The 24,589-nt window shown below is 37.5% G+C and overlaps 1 long non-coding RNA gene across 3 annotated transcripts in view; it reads right to left on the bottom strand.

Annotated features, from left to right (window-relative positions):
* Positions 1–24,589, bottom strand: part of LOC116635489 — a 361,321-nt gene that overhangs the window by 308,058 nt on the left and 28,674 nt on the right. For all 3 annotated transcript variants that reach the window (XR_004300177.1, XR_004300176.1, XR_004300178.1), the window contains exon 2: positions 15,501–15,597. This is a non-coding gene — a long non-coding RNA (uncharacterized LOC116635489). The remainder of the gene's footprint in view (positions 1–15,500; positions 15,598–24,589) is intronic.

The raw sequence follows: 24,589 nt of genomic DNA on the forward strand, positions 1-24,589 counted from the left end.
TTTGTTTACTGGCGGATCACAGGCCACTTCCCTCCCGTCTCAGACATCCTGTTAGCTCTTAGAGACTCCATCCAGGCATACCTAGAGTACTCTGGAATAGAGAGGGCATCTTAAAACGCTCCTCTTTTTGTCTGTGAACATGTCATAGTTGAGTTGAGTTTTTAAAATATTCTCCACCCTTGTTTGTTTCTTAATGCAGTCCCAAGATGTAATTTGTATGGAAGCCAAAAGTGAAGACATGCTGAATATGTGAATGCTGAGGAAGTGGTTTCCTTAGCAATAACAGGCATGTGAAAGTCAAAACTTCCTTTCCTTCTCATGTGACCTTTTTTTCAAAGCAATTCAGATAGAGGACAATGGAATTGAATTCCAAGCACCCACAGTGTTCATGAATTGCTAAGCAATGATTCACCAAGCACCCAAATTACTCTAGACTGCTTGAGCATTTTATTAGAGAAATTGCTTTGTATTTAAATTTTCCTTCCTCACTTTGTACATCAGTTTTGCTTATTCCTCCAGGCCACTTTTCCATCACTCTGAGAAAATGTAGATATATGCACAGCGGTCCTAAATAGTGATTAATATAAGGACTTTAGAATGTTAGAAGTAGAATGTTAAAGAGGGCATGTATTGAATGGAGCACTGAGTGTTATTCGCAAACAATGAGTCATGGAACACTACATCAAAAACTAATGATGTAATGTATGGTGATTAACATAATAAAATAAAATTAAAAAAATAATGTTACATACAATATTCATAACTATTTGTTCCTGTTGGATATATTGGATACTTATAGAAAGGTTTGTTTGATAATTAGAGTCTATTATTTATTCAGAAAAAGTAATATAATTTTTTGGCAACTCCTTAAACAATATTTTAGAAACACTGAAGCTTTCATTCATTTCCATTACCGATTTATTTTGACCCACTCATCCTAAAAAAAAGTGCTACATTTAGCTTACAAATTACATGTTCCAGTTAGTCCTCAAAGGTTAAATGGTGGCAACTTATTTAACAATATACTAGAAAGCTGGGACCTTAGGGTGTCATGTTCTTTTGCCTTTAATTAAATTGCAGTGTTCTTGAGGAACATAGACAAGGCCATCCTATGAATGCTTTATAGCCTCTGAATCATGAAGCTCAAAGTCCCTAACATTACTTAACTTCTTACCATCATAATTCTGTGAGATGACTTTGAAGGAAGTGTTGCTAGATGGACCTGGGGAGCTGGGTGACCTTTCCCCTGTGATCCTTATGTGTCATAGGGATAATAGTGACTTTCATATTGGGTTATACTCATAAAATAAGTAAAGAGAGGACCTAGCGGAGCAAGTGTTACACAGTAGCTGCTCAATAAATATTAGTTTTGCTTCTTGTTCTATATGTCCTCTCCATCCTGATAATTTTACATTCCATTTATGCTGATCTGCTCCTAGTTTAATGCCTCTTCTGGACTCAGAAGTGGTCCAACACAGAACCTTCACATTCAAGTGGGCCCCAACCATTATCTTCCTTGAGAGTAAATAAAGGATGAATACTAATAAAAGCATAAGCATCTCCAGTGAATTCACTCTGGCCACTTTCTACAGTGTCTGTGAGTTTGTTTCACAAAGACAATCTGAGTTTCCAAGCCAGCAGGGTAATTTACCATACCCTCAGACAAAAGCAGTGGATATATAAAATTCACAATGTTCTCATTTGCCTAGCGCACACTGCACTTTGGCAGTGAGAGAGATCAGCCTTTGGGGAGGATATTTCACAACCTGGATGTGTATCCCACAGTGTGTACACTAGGTACCCTCAGTGAAAACTGGTTCTCGTTGTTAGTGCCATCAGTGCTATGAACATCCCCTTCTTTTCTAATCAAGGCTAGTTCTGGAAGGTGGGCACTAGCTCATATAGCCGATTTGACTAGTCCTGCTGCCACTAGAATTGAAATCACTAGGAAAGTACTTGCCTGTCTTTTGGAGTAGAATGAAAGAAGAGGGGAAGACAGTGGGGAAAATATATAACAGAGGGATAAGTAATTGCCTGCCATAATATTTTAAGTGTTTATTTGTGGTTGACTCAGCTGATCAGAGAAAGGTGACTCCGGAAGTTAGTAATGACCTTGGCTACGTCACTTTATCTCTCTAGGCTTTGGAACCTTGGATTAAATTTCAAACTACGTTCCCTGGCGCCTTAGAGTTCTGCTATGCTGGGGGCTGGGAAGAGTTGATAAAAAAGACACTTAGCAGTTAGGATTCTGCATGTCTGGGGTCAGAGAAGCTCTGCTCTTACTTGTTTTTATACACTGGTTTAACTTGTTCAAAGGGTCCTTTGGCAAAAAAGAAAAAAGAAAAGTTAAAGATATAGGCTAGATATTTTTTTATTTCCTTCGAGCCTGGACACTAGAGCTGTAGGAATACAGATTTATAGATTACAATTCATATAAGAACCAAACAGCAAATATAAAACAACCACAAAAACAGGAACCACAAACTGTTTCAAGACCAAAGTCTATTCTAATCGTAGTCAGGATCTTATAAATGCCTATGTTTGTCCACGAGGCATTGAGAAAGATGTCGTAGATAATTAACGGCAAATCTGTAGTGATAGTAGAAGGAAACAACAGAAAATGCAGCACAAGCCTGAGGTTAACATGCTTATAAATCAATATGGTTCTCCCTATTACTCATGGGGAAAGAAGTCCCCAATACCAGCCATGCATTTTGGGCTATCTCACACTAACCTATTTTACTAATTCTTTTTGACCTTTGAAAATGTCATAGTCACCATTGGGTGTTCAGAGTGAAGGTCTTAAAAGTAGACAATATTTCGTCCATATCGTCAGGCAACATTAGGAAGAATCAGCCACAAAGGGGTGGAGGGAACCCTCTTTCTAAGTGGTTCTCTTAGTAACAGACTTGGGGTCACTCTCTGTGCAGCCTATTTTTAAGAGATGAATTGTTTGATACCTGTTCCCTATTATCCAGTGTCTTCAGAAAAGGCTGGAAGTAAAGCAGCCAGTCTTTTTGGCATGGTTTTACCCCTATTAAAAAGGCTATTGTTGAACTGTTCAAATTGGGATGCTTTGATTGTTAGCACGTTCAGCAGGCTGTGATTACAGTAATTACAGACCTGTGAAGGTCAAATTGACAAAACTGAATATAAACTGGAACTGAATATAAACTGGGACAACCCACTGCACTAGTTCTTTCTACACTCTTTGAGATTTTTTGTTGTTGTTGTTGTAACAGTTGCCAAGTGGTAAATCTATAATAAAAACTAAAAATGAAAGTCATTGATTTGACAATTTGGCTTTGACCACTTAGACTCACTATTTGAGGTACTGAAGTGAATGCTACATTGTACTTCCAGGTCCAGATATATTTTTGGCTCTATGACCTTCTTCCCTAGTCATGGCCTTGAGTTTGTATGATGTATCTAGGTACTTTCTAAAGCATATCATGAGTCTTCAATGCCCCCCCCCCTCCATTTGTCTCTTTGCAAGAGTGTGATGCTGAATACAAAATGGACAGATACATTTTTTTATTTGTACATGTGTGGTATTGTGGAATATTTAGCAGAAACAGCTCTCAAGGAAAGAAAACCCACAAAATTATATGAAAAGAAATGAAATAATCTTCTTATAATTATCTATTGAAAAGCCAAAATAAAATTATTTCTCAGGTACACTAAATATAAATGTCTTTATTTTCCTTTGTCCTTATTGATGGCTTCAAGCAATAGTTTAAGTAATAATTAAGTAAAAAAATAGAGTCTATTATCATGTATACCATGTGAAGGGGCAGAGAAAGGTAGAAAAAATAAATCCTTTCTACACAACAGAGAGAGGTGTTTGTGGAGTGCTAGGAAAAGGTATGGGGTCAGAAGAGAGGCTGTGTCTGAATAAAGCAAAATAGGAGAGGCGGATGGAAATTAATCAATTCACAAAAATCCAGATGTTTTATCTATTCAGAGCCAAGTATCTGAATTTTGGCTGCCTGAAATGTTCATGTTTCCTCCAGATGTTCGCTTTCAGGTAGACAAAGTCATAATCTCACATGCCTGATTTCATTATAATTTACCATATTGTTCGAAATTTAAAGTGGCTTATGACAAGAATAAGGCTAGGATAGTACAAGCCATTTTTCATATTTTAGTAGAAATGACATTAACGGGTAATTTTTTAAGGATGAAATTATGCCTTTCATATAAATATAAAATGAATATGTATCACAGATCTTACTTAACTCATCAATGAATGACAAAAACAGTAAAATGTTAAAACTGGTTCAAAGGAGAATTCTAAGAACCTTGTGTGTGTGTGTGTGTGTGTATAAAAGAATTTTGAGGTGAAATTATAAAGATATGCAAAGTGGTTCTATCCAAAGGGCAACAGTCAACTGCATTTTACTAGACACAATTATTTTTTATTTCTATGGACAAGAGTCATTACATTATTATCAGTTTTCTGCAACTTACTAAAACAGCTCAAAGACAATGGAAGGCAGAAATAATCCAGAACAGCGCACTAAACAGGACATGTGCTAGTCATTTTTATTCCAAATTCAAAGTGTTTATTACAATTTTTCATAAAAGACTCTGTTTATTAAATTAAAATTAAGTATACAAATATTTCTGAACTCCAACTTTTACTTACCTAATTTACCACCTTCGTAGACATTCTCAATCACATTATTGATTCTTGTATACCTCTTGCCTTGTAAGCATCTTGTTTTAACGGTCTCCTATTCACCCTATTTGTGAGGGAGGGATTCCTGTCCCAGGGTTTTGAGGATGGCCAAACACACCTGACACTGGACAGATGCCGGCCATGCAGTTTCTCAGTCACATACATTCACAGTCCAGGGGAGGAGGACACCACACCACACAAGGCCGCACAGTGGCTGCACCAGGAAAGAGTAAACAACCAGGGCTATGGGAGGCAGGCATTGTACTGTCAAAAGCATAAGGTGCTGGTGCTCAGGCTCTGGGCATACAGCAGTGGGAAAAAGCTGGGGGGAATCACTATCTTCCCTTCTAGAGAGAGTCAATAAACAAAAAAGTAAAATACTCAGTATGACAGAGAGTAAAGAGGGCAATAAGCAGGAGATGGGAAAAGCAAGTGCAGAGTGATGCGGGTAGAAGCACTTTGTTGAAATGTTAAATGTGGTAATGGGGAGGCCTCACTAAGAAGATGACATTGACGCAGGAACTGAAGCAGGGAGCCATCCTCACTGTGAAAAGCTTGCAGATGGAGGGACCAGCCAGTGCTGTGGATGTGCAGCAGAAGAATGGCCTCATGTTCAAGAAAAGCAAAGGACCCAGTATGGCTAGAGTGGACTGAGCTAGGGGAGAAGCAGAAAGAGATAGGGTCACACTGACATACTGGTTGGAGTAGGAATTGTGCAGGGCTTTCCAGGCTTTGATTTTTTTTAAAGATTTTATTTATTTAAGAGAGAGAGAATGGGTAGGGAGAGCAGCAGAGGGAGAGGGAGAAGCAGACTCCCCACTGAGCAAGGAGCCCAATGCGGGTCCCAGGAGGCTGGGATCATGACCTGAGCTGAAAGCAGTCTTTGATTTTTACTGAAAGAGTTGGGAACACATCGAAGGGATCTGGACAGAAGAATGGCCCATCATTTGACTGATTTTTCTCTTTTTATCTCTTAGAAGGCCTAGCAAAGTACTAAGAATATAAAGGCTACTCAATATATAGCAGTTAGTTAATTATAAAGGGGACAGTCCCTTCCTTTATTGTTTTCCACAGTTTTCTACCATGATAATAATTAGATGTTGATGTTCTCACCTAAAGCACATTCTCACTGCAGAGAAGTGGGCGCTCAGAAAATTCAACTTCTACATAGCAGAGTTTCTGAGGCAATACCTATTTCTTCCCTGGTCACATCCCCTAAAAGATCTGGGTCTCCCTGACATAGAAAACATGGCAGGGATAGGAAAAACTAATATACTTATTTCCAGGCAGTGGGGATATAGTCTTTCCCTGCACATGCAAATTCTAGAATTTTCTGCATCCCTCTACCATATGACAAAGAACATTTGAACTTTAATACATTAAATACATTTCAACTAGCTTTTCTTCTTCATAAATTTAGTTACACAAGCAGTATAGTAGTTATAAATTTATACTGGAATGGACTCTTAAAATTTTTCCTTTTATGAACAAGTTCAAATATAAAAACAGTATGTGCTATAAATTCTGAGATCAGCAACTTGACTATATTTTGTGCAGTTTGACAGACAGGACTCATAATTTAGTCCACTCATGCCTTTAGTGAGTAAATATAGATCACTGACATGATTATGCTGTCTTCATTTCCCCCCATCTTGATCATGTATTTGATGTTTTTACCATTAGCATTTAGAGATAGCGGAACATATAATACATTGAAGATTTGGCTATAGAAAGAAAAAGCTAGAGGAATCACTTTATCTGCTGCAGGAATGTGTCATTCTGAACACTGAAGCTGATTGTTTGCTTTTAATGAGGTATCATCTCCTATATTTTATATTATTTCTGAAATACTAATGGCTGCAATGGGAGAGTCCCAAAAACATGATGGGGAGAGAAAGTTGTCTGATGCAATTAGAGAAGGGCTCTCAAGCATCCTTTTTCAGACTCTCAGTCACATCTGAAAACCCACCATCACCACTCCCAACCCTGTCCGCCTGGCACACAACACTCATCATCAAGATTCAACTCAGGCATGACCCACTCAGTGAAGAACTTTCTTCCCCTGCTCCTCCCCTCATCCTTCTCAGAATTGACCATGCACTCATTATATCCTATATGCATTTTTATTACTGTGTATAAGGCACTATGTACTTCTTTCAGTCTGTTTCTCCCATTAGACTGGAAGCAATTTAAAGGCGGGGACCATGTTTTCTATGTTTTTATCCTGAACACCAAGCCCAATGCCTAGTACATATAGGACTTAAAAAAATATTGTTAACAGTTTAATCTTGTTATACTCACTGGGTACAACATTATACCGCATGAGAACAAAGCCTAGTCCAGCTTTATGATTTGGGAAAGGCCATTCTTCTCTCTTAGAGGCAGCATCATTACATAATGGAGCCACCACTCATGGCAGCAGTTTGGTATATAAAGAGAAATGGGATCACTAGCATTTAAATAATTCTGTGTTTCAGCATTATGTTATAAGGTATTTACTTAATAGCGGTTTTCTCATATTGTCTCCTGTGCATTGTCACTGAAAAACCCACCTGCTTTGTGTGAGAGATACCACTTTGCTGAGCCTTGTTTAGTCATGGGTATGTAATGAATGCACCTAACCACTGTTCTCAGAGAAGCCCTGACTTGTGAAACATCCAAATGCCCACAGTTTGGAACAGGACTTATGTATATTATATTTTATTTTCTTTTTAATCATCAGTTGCCTCCTCAGAGGGTAGCATGATACTGCTGGGATTATTATCACATTCAGTAATGGTTTTTCCTTCCTCTTACAGGCCCAGAGATAGGGGTTGAGGCTCTAGGTTCTAGGAGGAGAGGGCCTAAGAAAGGAATATGGACCAGGGCACCATATGTGCCCGTTGTCAGAGGCAAGAAGGAGGAAAAACCAAAGGGATTCTTTCAAAGGCAGTACACAGACTCTGACAGTGATTGTTTAAAAGCGTTTTCCACTCTGTACTTTAAATCCCCTCTTGTACCCTACGAGTCTTCATTAATCCTGTCAAACACAATAGTTTCGGGTTGGGGAAATAGAGGGATAGTGGCAGCAGCCTGGACAAGAATAATGAGATAGTTGGTGGAGTGTGGTGTGGGAGCAGTGGTCTCAAGTAAGAAGTGACAAGCAGAAGCCAAAATAGCTTTATGCAGCATTGAGACATTCACGAGGGATGCTCAGAAATGTTCAAGAACAGCCCTGGACTTGCTTCAGTCAGGCAGGCTGGGAGCTAGGCTCGCAGTTGTTTGACTCTCCAAAGAAAGAAGGAGCTTGGAAAAACTGGCAAAACTAGGGGCACCAGGATTACAAACAGATGGCTTTTCTCAAAGTATAAGGTAAGACTAAAATAGGTATACGTTACAATATGTCTCCCTTGAGGAGCAAAGGGTTTCCAGTGAAAACTCCATAAGCTTCCTGTCTTTACTCCTACACTTAATAAAAGGCCTCCTAGACTGAAAAAGCCACAGGTCTAGTCAGAATAGGAGGCAAATGAGGAAGGAGGGGGACATGAGGACACAGAAGGAGGAAGAGGTCAGAGAGGGAAATACGGAAGAGTTTCCCCCGGGGGGTGAGAGAATTCTTCAGGGCTCTCTCAGTGGCTTGGATTAAGAACAAAGGTGATAGTCACAGAGAATAGGTAGCATGGCACCAGCACTCACCAAATGCGACAAAGAACCAATCAAAACAGACCAAGTGGCGAGCAGGCAGGAAGGCCTGGCCATGCATGCTGGCCGACTGTCAGCAATGAGTCCTACAGACACCAGTGGTCTCCAGCAGTCCCGACGAACTGGCCCAGATGCCAGCACTCTAATCAGAGGGACTGCCTGATAATAAAAAGCATCCTGTCTGTGGCAAAGAATTTTTCTGAAGGTGGATTTGTGCATGGTTGGTAAGGAATGCTACCATTTGGTCAGTCTCCTTCCCCCATGTGCCCTTTTTCCTCCCCACTTCTTTGCTAGGCTCAAGTAGGAGCTATTTTTCCTCTCCTCCTACTTTGTCAGAGTGTTCTGCAGCATGCACTCAGCTCTTTGGAATTCTGTGGGTGGCAGGGGTTTTCTCCTCCATTTCTTGTGCTCAGTGATGTGGAAAGGGAAGAAGTATGAACTCTGACACTTTCGTTTTGCGAACATTTTGATGACAGGACAAGTGACAGTCACAAATCTTAAAGCGGGTGGCAGAGATCTGGAAGACACCTTATTTATTACCAGCAGCAGGTCCTTTCTCAGATCATCCCAAAAATGCTGGCAGGTTCCCAACAGCCCAATTTGGAGAGAAGCCCATTTTATTCAAGCCCCAAATGGAATAAGCTATGCAATGGTTCATTGCATAAATACTCATTCTCTCCCTTCTCTAAGCCTTAGGTCTGTCCCTCTTGCACCCTAGTCATCTTTGCTATTTCTCTTTCATTAAATTCCTTTGAAGTGGTGGATTATTTTTTCTGTCTTTGAAAATTCCTTCTGGCTAGTGGATTTCAGAAGTGCAAGTGCTTTAAACTTTTCCCTCCTCTTTTGAATTAATACTGTACTCCACATTTTTTTCTTTCCATTTTTGGGGACCGACTACTGTGTTGTTTTATATTACATTCTCATTTCAGAACTGTTTGAAAATGGAACTCATGCCATGCACGTGAATATTTTGCCTCCTCTTAGCTGATTTAATCAGCATGGATACCATTATTCATGCAATTGCATGAATAATTTATCTCACTGTTGTAAAAGTTTAATAAAAGTTTTCTTGTCTTTATCAAATTCCATGTTACCCTTTGTTCATTTTATAGCAGCAACATAATCAGAATATAAAGCAGCTCATATCAAAAAGCAGCGAATGGCATGGACTACATTAAAACTCTTGTGTATATTTTATTGACATTTTATCTATGATTAAATTAGAATTTATACACGGAGAAAATATAGTAGCTATATAGATCTAAGCATGACCAACACTAACCCATCAGTGACACTCTAGAGTAGAAAAAACTGGAATTACATTATTACGACTGAAAGACCCAGCCTCATTTGTACCATTTAACAAAACACATGATTCTTGTCCATGTGTATATGTGCTTATGGGTGTGATCTTCCGCTCACTGTGTAATACTATATTAATGATCAATTCCTAATGCAGGATGATTGTTATTTCTTACATAGAGGCACTAGAAACAAATATTTGTCCACAGTTAGTTTTTCTGTTAAACTCCAAATTGGCTACTTTCATCCCGTGAAATTACTCTATAGGTTAAAAGTATATCAATATTTACATATCTTCCTTTAATGCTAGCATGGCAGACTTTATGAACAAGAGCCATCAATATTTATATCTACACGTTAGTAAAGTCATATTATTATCAAACTATGGATGCTGAAATTGCAATTATGCTCTTTTGATGTAGTGAGGTACAAAATTCTTGGAAGTTATAAATAAATTCAAGATTGCTGTGAAAAATCCAAAAAGGCATTTATCTGATAAAGAATGAAAGCATATATAATTACAGAGAAAAAAAGGTTGGTCGCAGTCCTCATTTGCTGACACTAGTCCACAATCTCTTATCTTAAATTCCTGGAGCCAGGATGTGTTTTAGAAATCAGAATTTGAGGGATTTTAGAAAGGTGGTACAATACATACACCATATCACGTAACATCACCTGGGGAGCCTAGAGCAGCACCCTACAATAAAATTATGTAATATTTCCTAAGCCAAACTTATAAGTGTTCATTCTGTGTAGGTTAATTAATGACTATAAATACTTTCGTGTCAGTTCAGATCAGGTTTTCTTGTCAAATGAGTTCAGATCAGGTCAGGTTTGCTGCAAATTAGCCACCTTGGCTTTTTCAGATTGTGGATTTGTGTCTACATATTAATAAACATTTAGAAGCATCAGCATGGTCTGGGTACTGTGCTAGATGTTGTACCTAAAATTAAATATGACAAAGTCACTTCTCCCAAAAAGTATACAGTCTAATTGATGAGACACTTAAGCAAACCAATATTTACATGTTTGCATTGGATGATAAGGAAAAAAAAGAAAAAGAGCATCTAGATGACACTGAGGAATCAGGGAAAGTTCTTAAAGAAGTTTCCATCTCTAATCTAATAAGAAATATTTTTCAGGAATAAACATATATAAATATTTTAAACATTTCCAGAAAAAAACTTCTTTTAGGAACAAAGCCATAAACGTAGTACACAATTCTAACCCCCCAAAATTCCCTATTGGTAAACTTTTACCAGATTATGCCACAGTAAGAAACAACTTCTAGATTTTTATGGTTTACAACAAAAATTGTTTATTTCTTATTCATGTTACATATAGATTGTTCCATGTGTCTTCTTTGTTCTGGGATATAGGCTGAAGGATCAGTCGTTACCTGGGATATTGCTACTCTTAGAGCAGGCGGGAAGAAAATAATGGCACTACTGGGGTACTTGGGTGGCTCAGTCAGTTAACCATCCAGCTCTTGATTTTGGCTCAGGTCATGATCTCAGGGTTGAGGGATAGAGCCCCATGTTGGGCTCTGCCCTCAGTGGGAAGTCTGCTTGGGATGTTTCTCTCTCCCTCTCCCTCCGCCCCTCCCCCAGCTCTCTCTCTTCCTTTCTCTCACATAAATAAATAAATCTTAAAAAAAAAAAAGAAGAATGGCACTACCATGCAATGACTCTCAGTGCATCTTCCCAGAACTGGCACGTGGCATTGCCATTCATATTTGATTGGCCAAAGGAAGTTACATGGTAAAACCTGATATCAGGGAAGCATAATCTTCCCACAGGGTTGGCTTATAGTAGTGCCCTATAAGGAGCAGGCAGGAAATTTTGACATTAATACACTTGGCTTCTTTATTCTATGGCCTATGTCCTTCTTTGACAAGATGCCCTGTCTCTTTGAGTTAGTAGCAAGCTCTGTCTCTATATTTGAACAAGTGGTAAATCAACTTTCTCAAGTAGTGAGAGGACCATTCCCATCAAATGAGAAATGTGTTTCATGTAGAGAAAATGGAAGTCAGGCATGATAGAGATTGATGAATAGATAAAGAGTATAAGAATAGGAGCTTTAGAAAATATATTGGAAAACAATAAGTAATTGGGCCCTTGGCAATAGGCAGAAAGGTCTATCACCATTAGGTAATAGGTCAACAACAACAACAACAAAAACAAAAAAAGAGACCATTCAAATATTTCTGAAACAATTTCAATAATTTAAAAACTAAAATACTTCTGCATATAGCTATTTCAAATATCTTCTTTAAGAAATGAAATGCACTGTGATCACTTAGAAAAATTAAAGTTAGAAAATTCATACACATATTTGATAACTTAGAAACATTTGTTCCTAATCATGTGTCCACTGAATAAGGAGCATAAAATAAAATGCAAAGATATAATATAAAGGATTAATTATCTATTTGCAAAATCAACACATGATAACTTAAAGTAATGCCATTTTGTCTGTGGAATATACAATGATCTTTGAAAGAAATAGAAACAGTTTTACAAAAGATAATAAAACTAGTACATACATTATTCTCATTTGTGCACATACAATATCTCATTTTAGTCTTCCTATGATCATAGAATTATAAGAAATTGTAGAGGTCCCAGAAAAGAAGCAGAAAAAATGATTAATGAAATCAAAATGTCTATGTATATAAAATATTACACATTATATATACTAATATATGTAATAAATTAAAGGTTTATTAAGTCTGAGGCTATATAGAAAGATTATATTCATGTATTTATGAGAAAGGCTATCTATAAGTTATATTTTTTAAAATCTTGCTTCAGGGGCGCCTGGGTGGCTCAGATGGTTAAGTGTCTGCCTTCGGCTCAGGTCATGGTCCCAGGGTCCTGGGATCGAGTCCTGCATCGGGCTCCCTGCTAGGCGGGGAGCCTGCTTCTCCCTCTGCCTCCCTCTCTCTCTCTCTCTGACTTTCATGAATAAATAAATAAAAAAATAAATAAAATAAAATAAAATAAAATAAAATAAAATCTTGCTTCAGAACAGAAATAGAAGAAATGGAATTTAGCCGAATTAAAAGATTTAAGATCATGAGGAAGTAGTAGTCACATTCATATGTATTTAGTTACAGTAATTTCCAAAAATAATTATTTGAATATTACCTGAAATCAAATAATTTAATAATTTAACTTATGTGATTGTGAATAAGTTACTTATTTCTCTTGATTAATACATGATGAATAATACCAATTCTGGTCCTTGTTTGCAAACATCAAAAATAACTGACTAATTAAAGCAGAAAAGGAATTTATTATAAGGATACAGGTACTTCTGGTCAGGATGTATAAAATCATGAGACCACTTTTCCCACTGTAACAAAGAGAACAAGGCAGACGAATTATAAAATTATGTTTTTTTTTCCCCACTGGAGAGCTGAAGATAAAAAGAAATATAAACGGATTAAATTCCCAAAAGGGAAGAATCTTTCCTAGGAGAGAAGAAACCCAAATCCATGGGCACAGGAGGAGAGGCAAACTCACTGTAGACAGAAGTAAGGAGAAACTAGCCAAAATTTTAATAAACGCTTTATAGCCTCATGTGGCTGTCATGAAGGAGGTCCTGTGAGAATGTACTCAATCACCAATTTTATCAGAGCTTTTACTGAACACATGTATAGCCAGCTGAAGGATGGAAGCCGAGCAGAGAACAGGGAAAGATTCCTGCACTTGAAGCCTTCCAGAGTGCACAGAGTGGTGCTCTAAAGCCTGCGGACCAGGGAAAGAAGATACAGAGATTTCCTGAAGAGGTGGATCAAGTACACAGCAACTGAAACCTGGGTGCACAACAGGAGAGCTGAGAAACATCATCCCCCTAAGTCACTCATGGCCCTACCTGAGTGCAAGGCAATAGCATGCCAAAAGCTAAGAGCACAGCAGCAACGTAGAAATAGAGTTCGTGAAACTCAGAAAGTCAGAAGCCCGGCTGGAGAGAGCCAAAAGAACACCATAGGAACCAAAATAATCTGGGTGGCATGGAAAGATGGCTACTGGGCTGTAAGACATAAAGAATTATATGGTGCTCAGATAAACTAGTCCCAACCCTTCTCATAAAACATCTGAAACCTGCTGAACTACTGATCTAACAAAAGCTATCACAAGCCTCAGAGCCAGCTCAACTACAGATCAGACTGCTTCAGCTTCATCACTTGCAGCCTGTCACAGGCATGGCATTTCTTGTTCTTCAGTAAATAATACTTATAGCCCTTTTACAGACAACTTCTGGCATAAAATTAAAAATTATGTGGTATGTAAACAAGCAGGGTGATGCCATCCATCAATACAATAGTCAATAGAAGTAAACCCAAATGTGACCAAAATGCTGGAATTAGTAAATAAAAAATGTAATATAAATATATTTTTTAATTTTTTAATTTATTTATTTGAGAGAGAGAAAGAGCCCAGTGGGAGAGGGAGAAGCAGACTCCCCGCTGAGCAGAGAGCCTGACGCCAGGCTCGATCCCAGGGCCCTGGGATCATGACCTGAGCCAAAGGCAGATGCTTAACTGACTGAGCCACCCAGGCACCCCTATAAATATATTTTTAAAACTAATGGAAAAAGTGGTCAACATGTGGATACAATGGGGAACTTCATTTCAGTAGAGTACAGTATTAAAAAAAGAGGAAATTCTAGGATTTAAAAATACAATATCATAAATGTAGAATTCATTCAGTTTATTTTACAGTAGCCTAGAAAAAGCAGAAGAAAGGATAAGTGAATTCAGACTCAAATTAATTGAAATTATCCAAACTAAAATAAAAGGAGAAGAAAAAATTTTAAAGAACTGAGAAAAGCATCCAAAACCTGTGATCAAATGTACATGTACTGGATTCCAAGAAGTAGAATAGGAAGAAAACGTGGCCAAAGAAATATTTGAGGAGACGAATGTCAAGAAATGTCCAAAATTGATGAAAGATAAAATCCACAAATCCCAGACAAAAAAAAAAAAAAAAATGTTGTGGATCTCAAATAGGATAAATACAAAGTCAAACATTTGAAAACCAAAGATAAAAGCAGACACCCTCACTCCTACCCCCACCCCTACACACAAACACATGCTATGTTCAGGGAAAAAAAACAATAATACTTATGACAGACTTCTCATCAGAATCAAGGGAAAGTATAATGACAATGGCATGACATCTTTTAAAATGCTGAAGGAAAAAGATAAGCAATTTCAAGAGAGGTAGTGCAAGTTATTTACATAAGTATTAAGATTCCTCTATTTTATTGGTTCTAAAATTGTCTTTCTCAAGCTTCACTGGGCAAGCCCTGTTCTTGGTTATCTAGGATTTAATATACCATGTAGCATATCCATCCCAATGATAACTTTCAAAATCCTATAGACTACTCAAATCACATTTCAATTTTTGAGACTAAGTTTAAGTTTAAAGTAATTAAATAAGCATCCATTCAATAGAAACAAATCACAGAGATACCACCTAAATAAATAAAATATATATTTAATTTGCTTCAGTAAAAAATAAAAATAGAATTCCATTACCTATATAGAGATATAGCTTGTTTTCCGTTGTAAAAAATCATAGGGGTGGTTATGTGGAAATTACCTTCATGAATATGAGGCAATTTTTTTTCTTCTTTCCTTTGACATACATGAATTAGAGCAATAGAAAATCATACACCCTTATGCTAATTTTTTTTTTTTTTCTGGGAGAATAGTGTGAGATGGCAGCTAACCCTCCAGCATTGTACTAGTTTAGGTAACACTAGCTACGGTAACAGATAAACCACCAAATCTTAGTGGTGCAACACAAGTTTATTTCTCACTTACCTAACAGTCCACGTAAACATTTCTAGTCTGACAGTGACCCAGAAACTCAGCCTCCTTCCATCTTGTGGTTCTTCAACATATGACTTTCAGGGTTCATCTGGAAACCAAGAAGAGGACCAAAAAGGTTGTATAATGCAATCAAACCCAATCTAAAGAAAAATTGGGTATCACTTCTTTTGTTTCTTTAGCCACTAGGCAATAAACTAATAGTGGACATTAATCACTAGGGCTCTAAAATTAGATATTTTGGATAAATTGAAAAACAATTCATGATTACTGGTAGCATAATTCATGAGTTAGTTTACCCTTTGTCCATATAATTGCCTCTGCCATTTTGCCCTGATGAAAAACATACAGCTCTACTAAATAACGGATTTTATTTTTCTCTTGTTCATTTTCACATGCAGAAGAACTAAGATTCTCTACTGAAATTAATTTTTATGGTATTCTGTGAAAATAGTTCTTTTCTGCTGAATTTAAAGGTCTTCTTTACTTTATAATTCCACTTGAAATTTATGGCTCAAAATGTGATGTATCCCATGACAAATGTAACTTGAATTTATTTCGTCTTATAGTGGCTCCATCACAGTCACCCAGGTAACTTCATTTGGACTGAATGCTTATGATTTTAATTACAAAGTAAACAGATACCATTATATCATCACATAAAAATATGTAATGGAGATATCTGGGCAAGACAGTACCATAGTTCATGCTCTGATACACCCCTCTGCTCCAAATACATGCCAATAATATTTTTTAAAAAGTTGTTTTAAAGAAAGCCAAAAAGTAACCCCTAGGTTAAAAAATATGATAAACAATTCTGTGGTTCAGAAATAGCAAAATACAAAGAGGTTAGCAGGAATAAGCTACAGGCCTGGGGATTTCCTAGTTTAGAAGCAGGCAGCATTAAGTAGGAGTTTTCTCCCTAATGGTATCAGGGATTTGAACTAGGTATCAAATGAAACTAGTGACTATGGTGGGTCTGCCTTCTTCTCTGATAAAGGAGGCTCAAAACATAATACTACTGATCTTTACCTGTAGCTAAGAGTTATAGCAAGCTGTGAGGCTGGGGAGGCTGAAGGAGGAGAAAGCCTTGTGACTAGACATACTATTCCCTTGGTTGGATAACTGGATCCATAAGATTTCCACAGTTACCAAAAAGGAAAGTACCATCAACTTAAACTGCTATCCTAAGACCAATTTCTGTACTGCAGTGCTGGGACCCAATGGTGGGAACCACAAAAGATGTAAGGGAGGGGAGACACTGGAAGAGAGAAAAAAGTAAGAACATACTTAACAAACAAAAACATTTTCACTCAAAATTAGCCTGTAATCCAAAGTTCTAAAATATATGAAGAAACCCAATTCTAAGAAAGACAACCCTCCAGATGAAATTAGTATTGTAGAACAGTCTAACAAAGACTTTTAAAAAGTATGTTTAAGAGATCAAAAGAAAAAAAAATAAAGACCTGTCATTTGCTTAAAGCAGGAATCTGCAAACTAACTTTTGTAAAGTGCCAGGTAGTAAATATTTTTTGGCTTTACTGGCCATACAGTCTCTTTTGTAACGACTCAATTCTGCTGCTATAGTAGAAAAGCAGGCATATACAATATATAAATGAATGGGTTTGACTATTTCAATAAAATTTATTTATATAAATAACAGTGAACCAGATATGGACTATGAAACATACTTGCATAGACCTCATTTAAATAACTATGAAATTATTTTAAAAACAGATAGAAATGTAATAGGAGTTGGTATGTATGCAAAAGAAATAAACAACTAGAAATCTTGAAATAAAAAAATATGATCATTGATATAAAACAATGTTCAAAAAGAATTGATAAGTTGTTTTTTAAAAACAAAGTAAAAAAAATTATATACTTAAAACCGATTAAGGTTTTTGTAAAATTTGGGTAAAATATTAAAATATTACATAAATTTTAGAACTTGTTAAGAAAATAAGTATGATTAAGTAGGTATGTTAAAAATATATTTAAAAATAATCATTCAAACAATAAGAATATATGTTTTATAGCTTCCAACCCAGCAGAGGGGGATAAAAGTTAAAGAGTCAATTGGACCATACACAAACATCCTATTCTATCTAGACACATGAAAGCATTGCATTTCCCTGCCTGTTTGAATTCAGATATGTCCAAGTAACTTTTGGTCAATGACATGGGAGTGGGAGTGGCCTGTGTCACTTGTAGATGGCAGCTTACGAGCTAAGTGAATGTTTGGCATAGTCTCCTTTCTCTGCCTCTCTTAGGAAGCATGTATTGAGATGGAGCCTGCATCAGTTTGCGTTTCTGAGTGACTAAATAAGTCAACCCACAATGATCATGTAGAATGAGTTGAGAAATAACCTTGGTTTGAAACCACCAAAAGTTTAGGCTTTGTTATTCCAGCATCCCAAGCTTTTCCTGACAGGTAGGCTCTAGCAGTCAAATTGAAACCATGAAAGGGGAAAATTAAAAGATAAAGAAAGAAGGCTGGCAAACAGAAAACAGTGCAATCATAGGACTAAACATATTATAAATCACAATAAAGGTAAGTAGATTAAATCTGTCCATTAAAAGATTTGTTGGAATAGATTAAAAATTATATGCTTTTTAAAAGCACACCTCAAAAGCACACACATACACAGTGCATTAGTTCACGTTTTCCAAGAAGCAGACACTAAGACAGGATTAAATGTGTAGGAAATTTATTGGAGAAAATGTCTGTAAGGACAAAAAGGGAAGGCGGGAATGAGGTGGGAGTCTTCTGACTGTGATGTAGGTCTGAACCCTGTGAAGGACAGGGGAAAGGAAGGATGGAGTAGGAAGAGTCTTGGACTGCAGTGCAGTTCCAATAAATTTATTGACATTCTAATCTAGAGTCCTTGAATCAAAGTCACCCAGCTGAGGAGTCTACATGTCCCACAAATGGGCCTGCATTAGTTCTCTTGATATGCTCAGTCTTTGACTGAGGAAAGTATGGCCTCATCATGAATATGGTGTTGAATCCAGAAAACCAGAAGCTGGGGCACCTGGCCAATTACGCTTCCTAATCAGGAAATCTGAGACATGCACTTTTATGGCTACTACAAGCAGACAGTTATATATAAAGAAATGGGAAATTTCTACTAAGCTAAACCTAAAACAAAAGAAAGCAGCATAAGAATCATTATATCAAACAAAATAGCAGCTAAAAGCCTTTAAAGGAATAAAGAAAGTAATAATAAAAAGAGTCTGTGGTGGCTTTGTACTTGTCAATCCAGCTAAATTGGAACTAGGCTTCCCAGAATTCCCTTCCCTGTGTATTTCCAGATTAGGGTTGGCCTCAATAGAAATTTGCATAACATTTGGAACTCAGAAGTTAAGTAATAGCTACTTTTGTGCTCTGCAGCTCAGCTGTTGCTGTGCCTGGGCAGCCCCTGTGCCCAGAGCTCCTCTGACTCCTGCTGGGTCTCCTCCTGAAGGTTCTTCAACTGTTGCATCCTTATACACAGTTCTATGGCAAAAAGGCACTACTTCTCCTACAGGTCACCCTCATCAGCAAAGGTCAAGCTAAGGCAGTGAAATAGAAACACAGGTTCCAGTTTGTCCACCAGGTTTCCAGCTTGTCCTCACTGGTTCCATTTTTTTTCTTGCTCTTCCAACTTCATGTCCATTTTCCTTCTTAGATGTTCCCCTACTGCCATCAAGTTCAGCACCAAATAAGAAGTATCATAGATAGTTTAACCAGAGTCCACAATTATATATGGTCTAACCCCTGTACTAAATCCCTCCCTCAACATTATTTATAGTGGTTCTGATTCTCTGATTATGCCCTAAATGATAGAGAAGAATTACCAAAAATAATGGGACAATTAAAAATAACAAGGAGATCTCAGAATTCTGGGGAAGATGGTGAAGTAGGAGGACCCTGATCTTACCTCATCACATGGATACAACTAGATAACAGCCACATCAGTGTAAATAACCCAGGAACAACCTGAAGACTGGCAGAACAGACTCTTCACAACTAAATGTAAAGAAGAGGTCACATCAAAGATGGTAGGAAGGGCAGAGATACTATCAGGAGCTAAAGAGACTCATAGGACTGTCCACAGAAGGGAGGGATGCTGTAGATCCCAAGAGGGGAAAGAAAGAGATCCTCACACCAGGCACCCCAGCCATGGGGAACCGGCAGAGGGAAGATGAATCCCCATAACATTTGGCTTTGAAAACCAAAGGGGCATAATTTCCTGAGTTCTTACAATCAGTGGGGCTTAACACCTGGAACTTAAAAAATCAGCAGGCTTTGTTCTAGGAGAGTCTGAAGGACAAGAGGAAACTGAGTCTCTGCCCTTAAAGAGACAGCACAACAAATAGCCCTGCTGAGATACAGAATAGAAGCAGCTGAAAAACACATGGCATATATAGGAAGGAGCTGGTGGGCGTCAAGTCTCTCCCCCAGCTCCCCTACCCTTGACATAAGGATACCTGCAGGAATCGGCACAGTGCCAACACTCTCAAAGTAACTTGCTAAAACCATGCACCCCACCCCTGCATTCTCCTGCAGACCTGCCCCCTCCAATATGTCCTTGGTCAGAGCCCATCCAAACTAGTGCCACAAGCCTGGCAGTGTGCAAGCAGCCCCAACAAGTACCAGCACCACTCCCAGTGACTTCTGCCCTGGGGAGAGGGGAAGATAACCACACACACCAGTCCAACTGCAGCCCCAGCAGTGGGCTGGAAGCAAACATCTGATCTGACTATAGGTCCCACCCACCAACAAAAGCTTCACAGCGTGCAAGACAGAGAAAGCATGCTGCAGTTCAGCGCTATTGCAACTCCGGCAAACGCCTGGTCTGACTCAGCTCAAGTACAAGGCAACCCAAGACTGGCCCACTAACAACACAGGAACCAAATCCTGCCCACAACAGGCAAAGACAGCCACTGAAGATGAGTGGACAACAGGCAAAAGCAACTCAGCCACAACAGTAGGGTGCATGCAACACACATAGGAGAGACCCCTGAAGTGCCAGGTTCTGGTGAATAGGGGACATTGCAATGCAGGCCACTATAAGACCTCTTCTTCACAAGGCCACTACTTTCAAGAGCAGGTGACATAGCTGGCTTTCAAAACACACAGAAACATACAAAGACAGACAAAATGAGGAGACATGGGAATATGTCCCAAGGAAAAAAATGGGAAAAAATCAAAGTAAGAGACCTAAATGGAGATAAGGAATACACCTGATAGAGAATTTAAAGTAATGGTCATAAAGATACTCACTGGACTTGAGAAAAGAGTGGAGGACCTCAGTGAGACCTTTAACAAAGAGCTAGAAAACATAAAAAAGAACCAATCAGAAATGAAGAATTTAATAACTGAAATTAAAAATAAACTAGATGGAGGGATGCCTGGGTGGCTCAGTCAGTTAAGCATCTGACTGTTGGTTTCAGCTCAGGTTATGATCTCATGGGACATGAGATTGAGCTCTGAGTTGGGCCTTGCACTCAGCTTGGAGTCTGCTTGAGACTCTCTGTCTCTGCCCCTCCCCTCAAATAAATAAAATCTTAAAAAAATATTAAAAAACTAAATTAGATGGAATAAATCGAAGACTAGAGGAAGCAGAAGAATGGGTCAGTGACCTGGAGGACAGAGTAATGGAAAGCAATCAAGCTCAATAGGACAGAGAAAAAAAATTATAAAAAATTTAAATAGACTTAGGCAACTCAGCAACGCCATCAAGCATAATAACATTCACATTATAGGGATCCCAGACGAAGAGAGAGAAAAGGGGACAGAAAAAGTATTTGAAGAAATAATAGATGAAACTTCCCAAATCTGGTGAAGAAAACAGAAATCCAGATCAGGAAGGCACAGAGAGTCCCCAACAAAATCAACCCAAGAAGGTCAACCCCAAGGCACCTAGTAATTAAAATGGCAAAAAGTAGTAATAAGGAGAGAATTTTAAAAGCAGCAAGAGAAACCAGTTACATAAAAGGGAAACCTCATAAGGCTATCAGCTGATTTTTCAGGAGAAAGTTTGCAAGTTAGAGGGGAGTGGCATGATATATTCAAACGCTGAAAGAAAAAACCTGCAGCCAAGAATACTCTTTCCAGCAGGGCTATCATTCAGGATAAAAGAAGACATAAGGAATTTCCCAGACAAACAAAAGTTAAAGGAATTCATCACCACTAAACCAGTCCTACAAAAAATGTTAAAGGAGACTCTTTGAGAGGAAAGACCATAAGTAGGAGTAAGAAAAATAGGAAGCACAAAAGCAGTAAAAATAAGTGTATCTATAAAAATCAGTCAAGGATTTCACAAAAATGGATGTAAAGTATGACACCATATACCTAAAATGTGGGGTTGGGGGAAAGAGGGGTAAAGAATGGGTTCAAACTGAAGTGACTATCAACCTAATATAGACAGCTATATGCATAAGATGTCATATACAAACCTAATGGTACCACAGATCAAAAACCAGTAAGAGATATGCAAAAAAGAGGACAGGAATCCAAGTATATCACTAACGAAAGCCAGCAAACCATGACAGATGAGAGCAAGGAAAGAAAGGAACAGAGAAAAATTACAAAAACAATCATAAAACAAATAACAAATGGCAATGAGCACATACCTATAATTAATTTGAATGTAAATGGACCTACACCAATCAAAAGACATAGGGTTAACAGAATGGATAAAGAAGCAAGACCCATCTATATGCTGCCTACAAGAGATTCATTTCAGACCTAAAGACACACACAGATTGACAGTGAGGGGATGGAAAAGAATTTATCATGCAAATGGAAGTGAAAAGAAAGCCAGAGTAGCAATATTTATATCAGACAAAATATACTTAAAAAAAGACTAAGAAGAAACAAAATAAAAGACACTATATAATCATAAAGGGAACAATCCAACAAGAAGAAGATAATACAGAATAGAGAAGACATACAGATTGCCAGTAGACACATGAAAAGATGCTCAACATCACTCATCATCAGGGAAATACAAATCAAAACCACAATGAGATACCACCTCACACCTGTCAGGATAGCTAAAATTAACACAAGAAACAACAGGTGCTGGCAAGGATGTGAAGAAAGGGGAACCCTCTTGCACTGTTGGTAGGAATGCAAACTGGTGCAGCCACTCTGGAAAACAGTATGGAGGTTCCTCAAAAAGTTAAAAATAGAACTATCCTATGATCCAGCAATTGCACTTCTAGGTATTTACCCAAAGAATACAAAAATATTAATTCAAAGGAATACATGCACCCTGATGTTTATAGCAGCATTACCTACAATAACCAAATTATGAAAACAGCTCAAGTGTCCATCAACTGATGAATGGATAAGGAAGATGTGGTATATATGTATGATGGAATATTACTCAGCCGTAAAAAAGAATGAAATCTTGCCATTTGCAACAACATGGATGGAACTGGAGAGTATAATACTAAGTGAAATAAGTCAGTCAGAGAAAGACAAATACCGTATGATTTCACTCATGTGTGCAATTTGAGAAACAAAACAAATGATCAAAGGGAAAAAAGAGAGAGAGACAGAGAGAGGCAAAGCAGGAAACAGATTCTTCACTATAGAGAACAAACTGATGGTTACCAGATGGGAGGTGGATGGGGGGATGGGTTAAACAGGTGATGGAGATCAAGGAGTGCACTTGCTATCATGAGCAATGGGTGTTGTATGGAGGTGTTGAATCACTAAATTGTACACCTGAAACTAATATTACACTATATGTTAACTCACTGGAATTTGACTAAAAACTTTTTAAAAAGAATATAAAATAATTGAAAATATTTATGCACCCAATATGGGAGCACCCAAATACATAAAGCATCTAATAACAAACATAAAGGAAGAAAATGATAGTAATACAGTAATAGTAAGAGATTTTAACACCCCACTTATATCAATTGATAGACCAAACAAAAAAATCAACAAGGAAAAACAGTGGCTTGAATGACACATTAGCCTAGATGGATCTAACAGATACATTTAGACCATTCTATCCTAAAACAGCAAAATACACATTCTTTTGAAGTGCAAATGGAACATTCTCCAAAATAGATCACCTATTAGGCCACCAAACAAGTCTTAACAAATTCAAAAAGATTGAAGTCATAACATGCATCTTTCCAACCATAATACTATAAAACTAGAAATCAACCACAAGATAATATCTGAAAGAATGTAAATACATGGAGGTTAAATAACATGCTACTAAACAATGAATGAGTCAATCAAAAACTCAAGGAGGAAATTAAAAAAAACACATATAGACAAATGAAAATAACACAATGGTCCAAAATCTTTGGGATCCAACAAAAGCTGTTCTCAGAGGGAAGTTTATAGCAACGCAGGCCTACCTCAGGAAGCAAGAAAAATCTCAAAGAAACAACCTAACCTTACACCTAAAAAAGTTAGAAAAAGAAGAACAAACAAAACCCCAAACCAGGAGAAGGAAGAAAATAATAAAGATTAGAGTAGAAATAAGCAAAATAGAAACTAAAAGAATAATAAAACATATCAATGAAACCAGGAGCTGGTTCATTGAAAAGATCAACATAATTGATAAACCTTTAGCCAGATTCATCAAAAAAGAGAGAGAAGACTCAAATAAATAAAATCAGAATTGAAAGAGGAGAAACAGTAACCAACACCACAGAAATACAAAAGATTTAAGAGATTATGAAAAATTATATGCCAACAAATTGGACAACCTAAAAGAAATGGATAAATTTCTAGAAACATCTAATTGCCCAAAACTTAATCAGGAAGAAACTGAAAACTTGAGCAAACTGATTATCAGCAATAAAATTGAATCAGTAATCAAAAAACTCCCAAAAAACAAAAGTCCAGGACCAGATAGCTTCACAGATGAATTCTACCAAACATTTAAAGAAGAGTTCATACCTATTCTACTCCAACTATTCCAAATATAGAAGCAGAAGCAAAGCTTCCAAATTCAGCCTATGAGACCAGAATTATACTGATACCAAAACCAGATAAAGATACTACACAAAGAAGAGAATGACAGGCCAGTATCTCTGATGAACATAGATACAAAAGTCCT

This window comes from Phoca vitulina, unplaced genomic scaffold, assembly GCF_004348235.1.
Source record: "Phoca vitulina isolate PV1807 unplaced genomic scaffold, GSC_HSeal_1.0 scaffold11, whole genome shotgun sequence".
Classification (NCBI taxonomy): domain Eukaryota; kingdom Metazoa; phylum Chordata; class Mammalia; order Carnivora; family Phocidae; genus Phoca; species Phoca vitulina.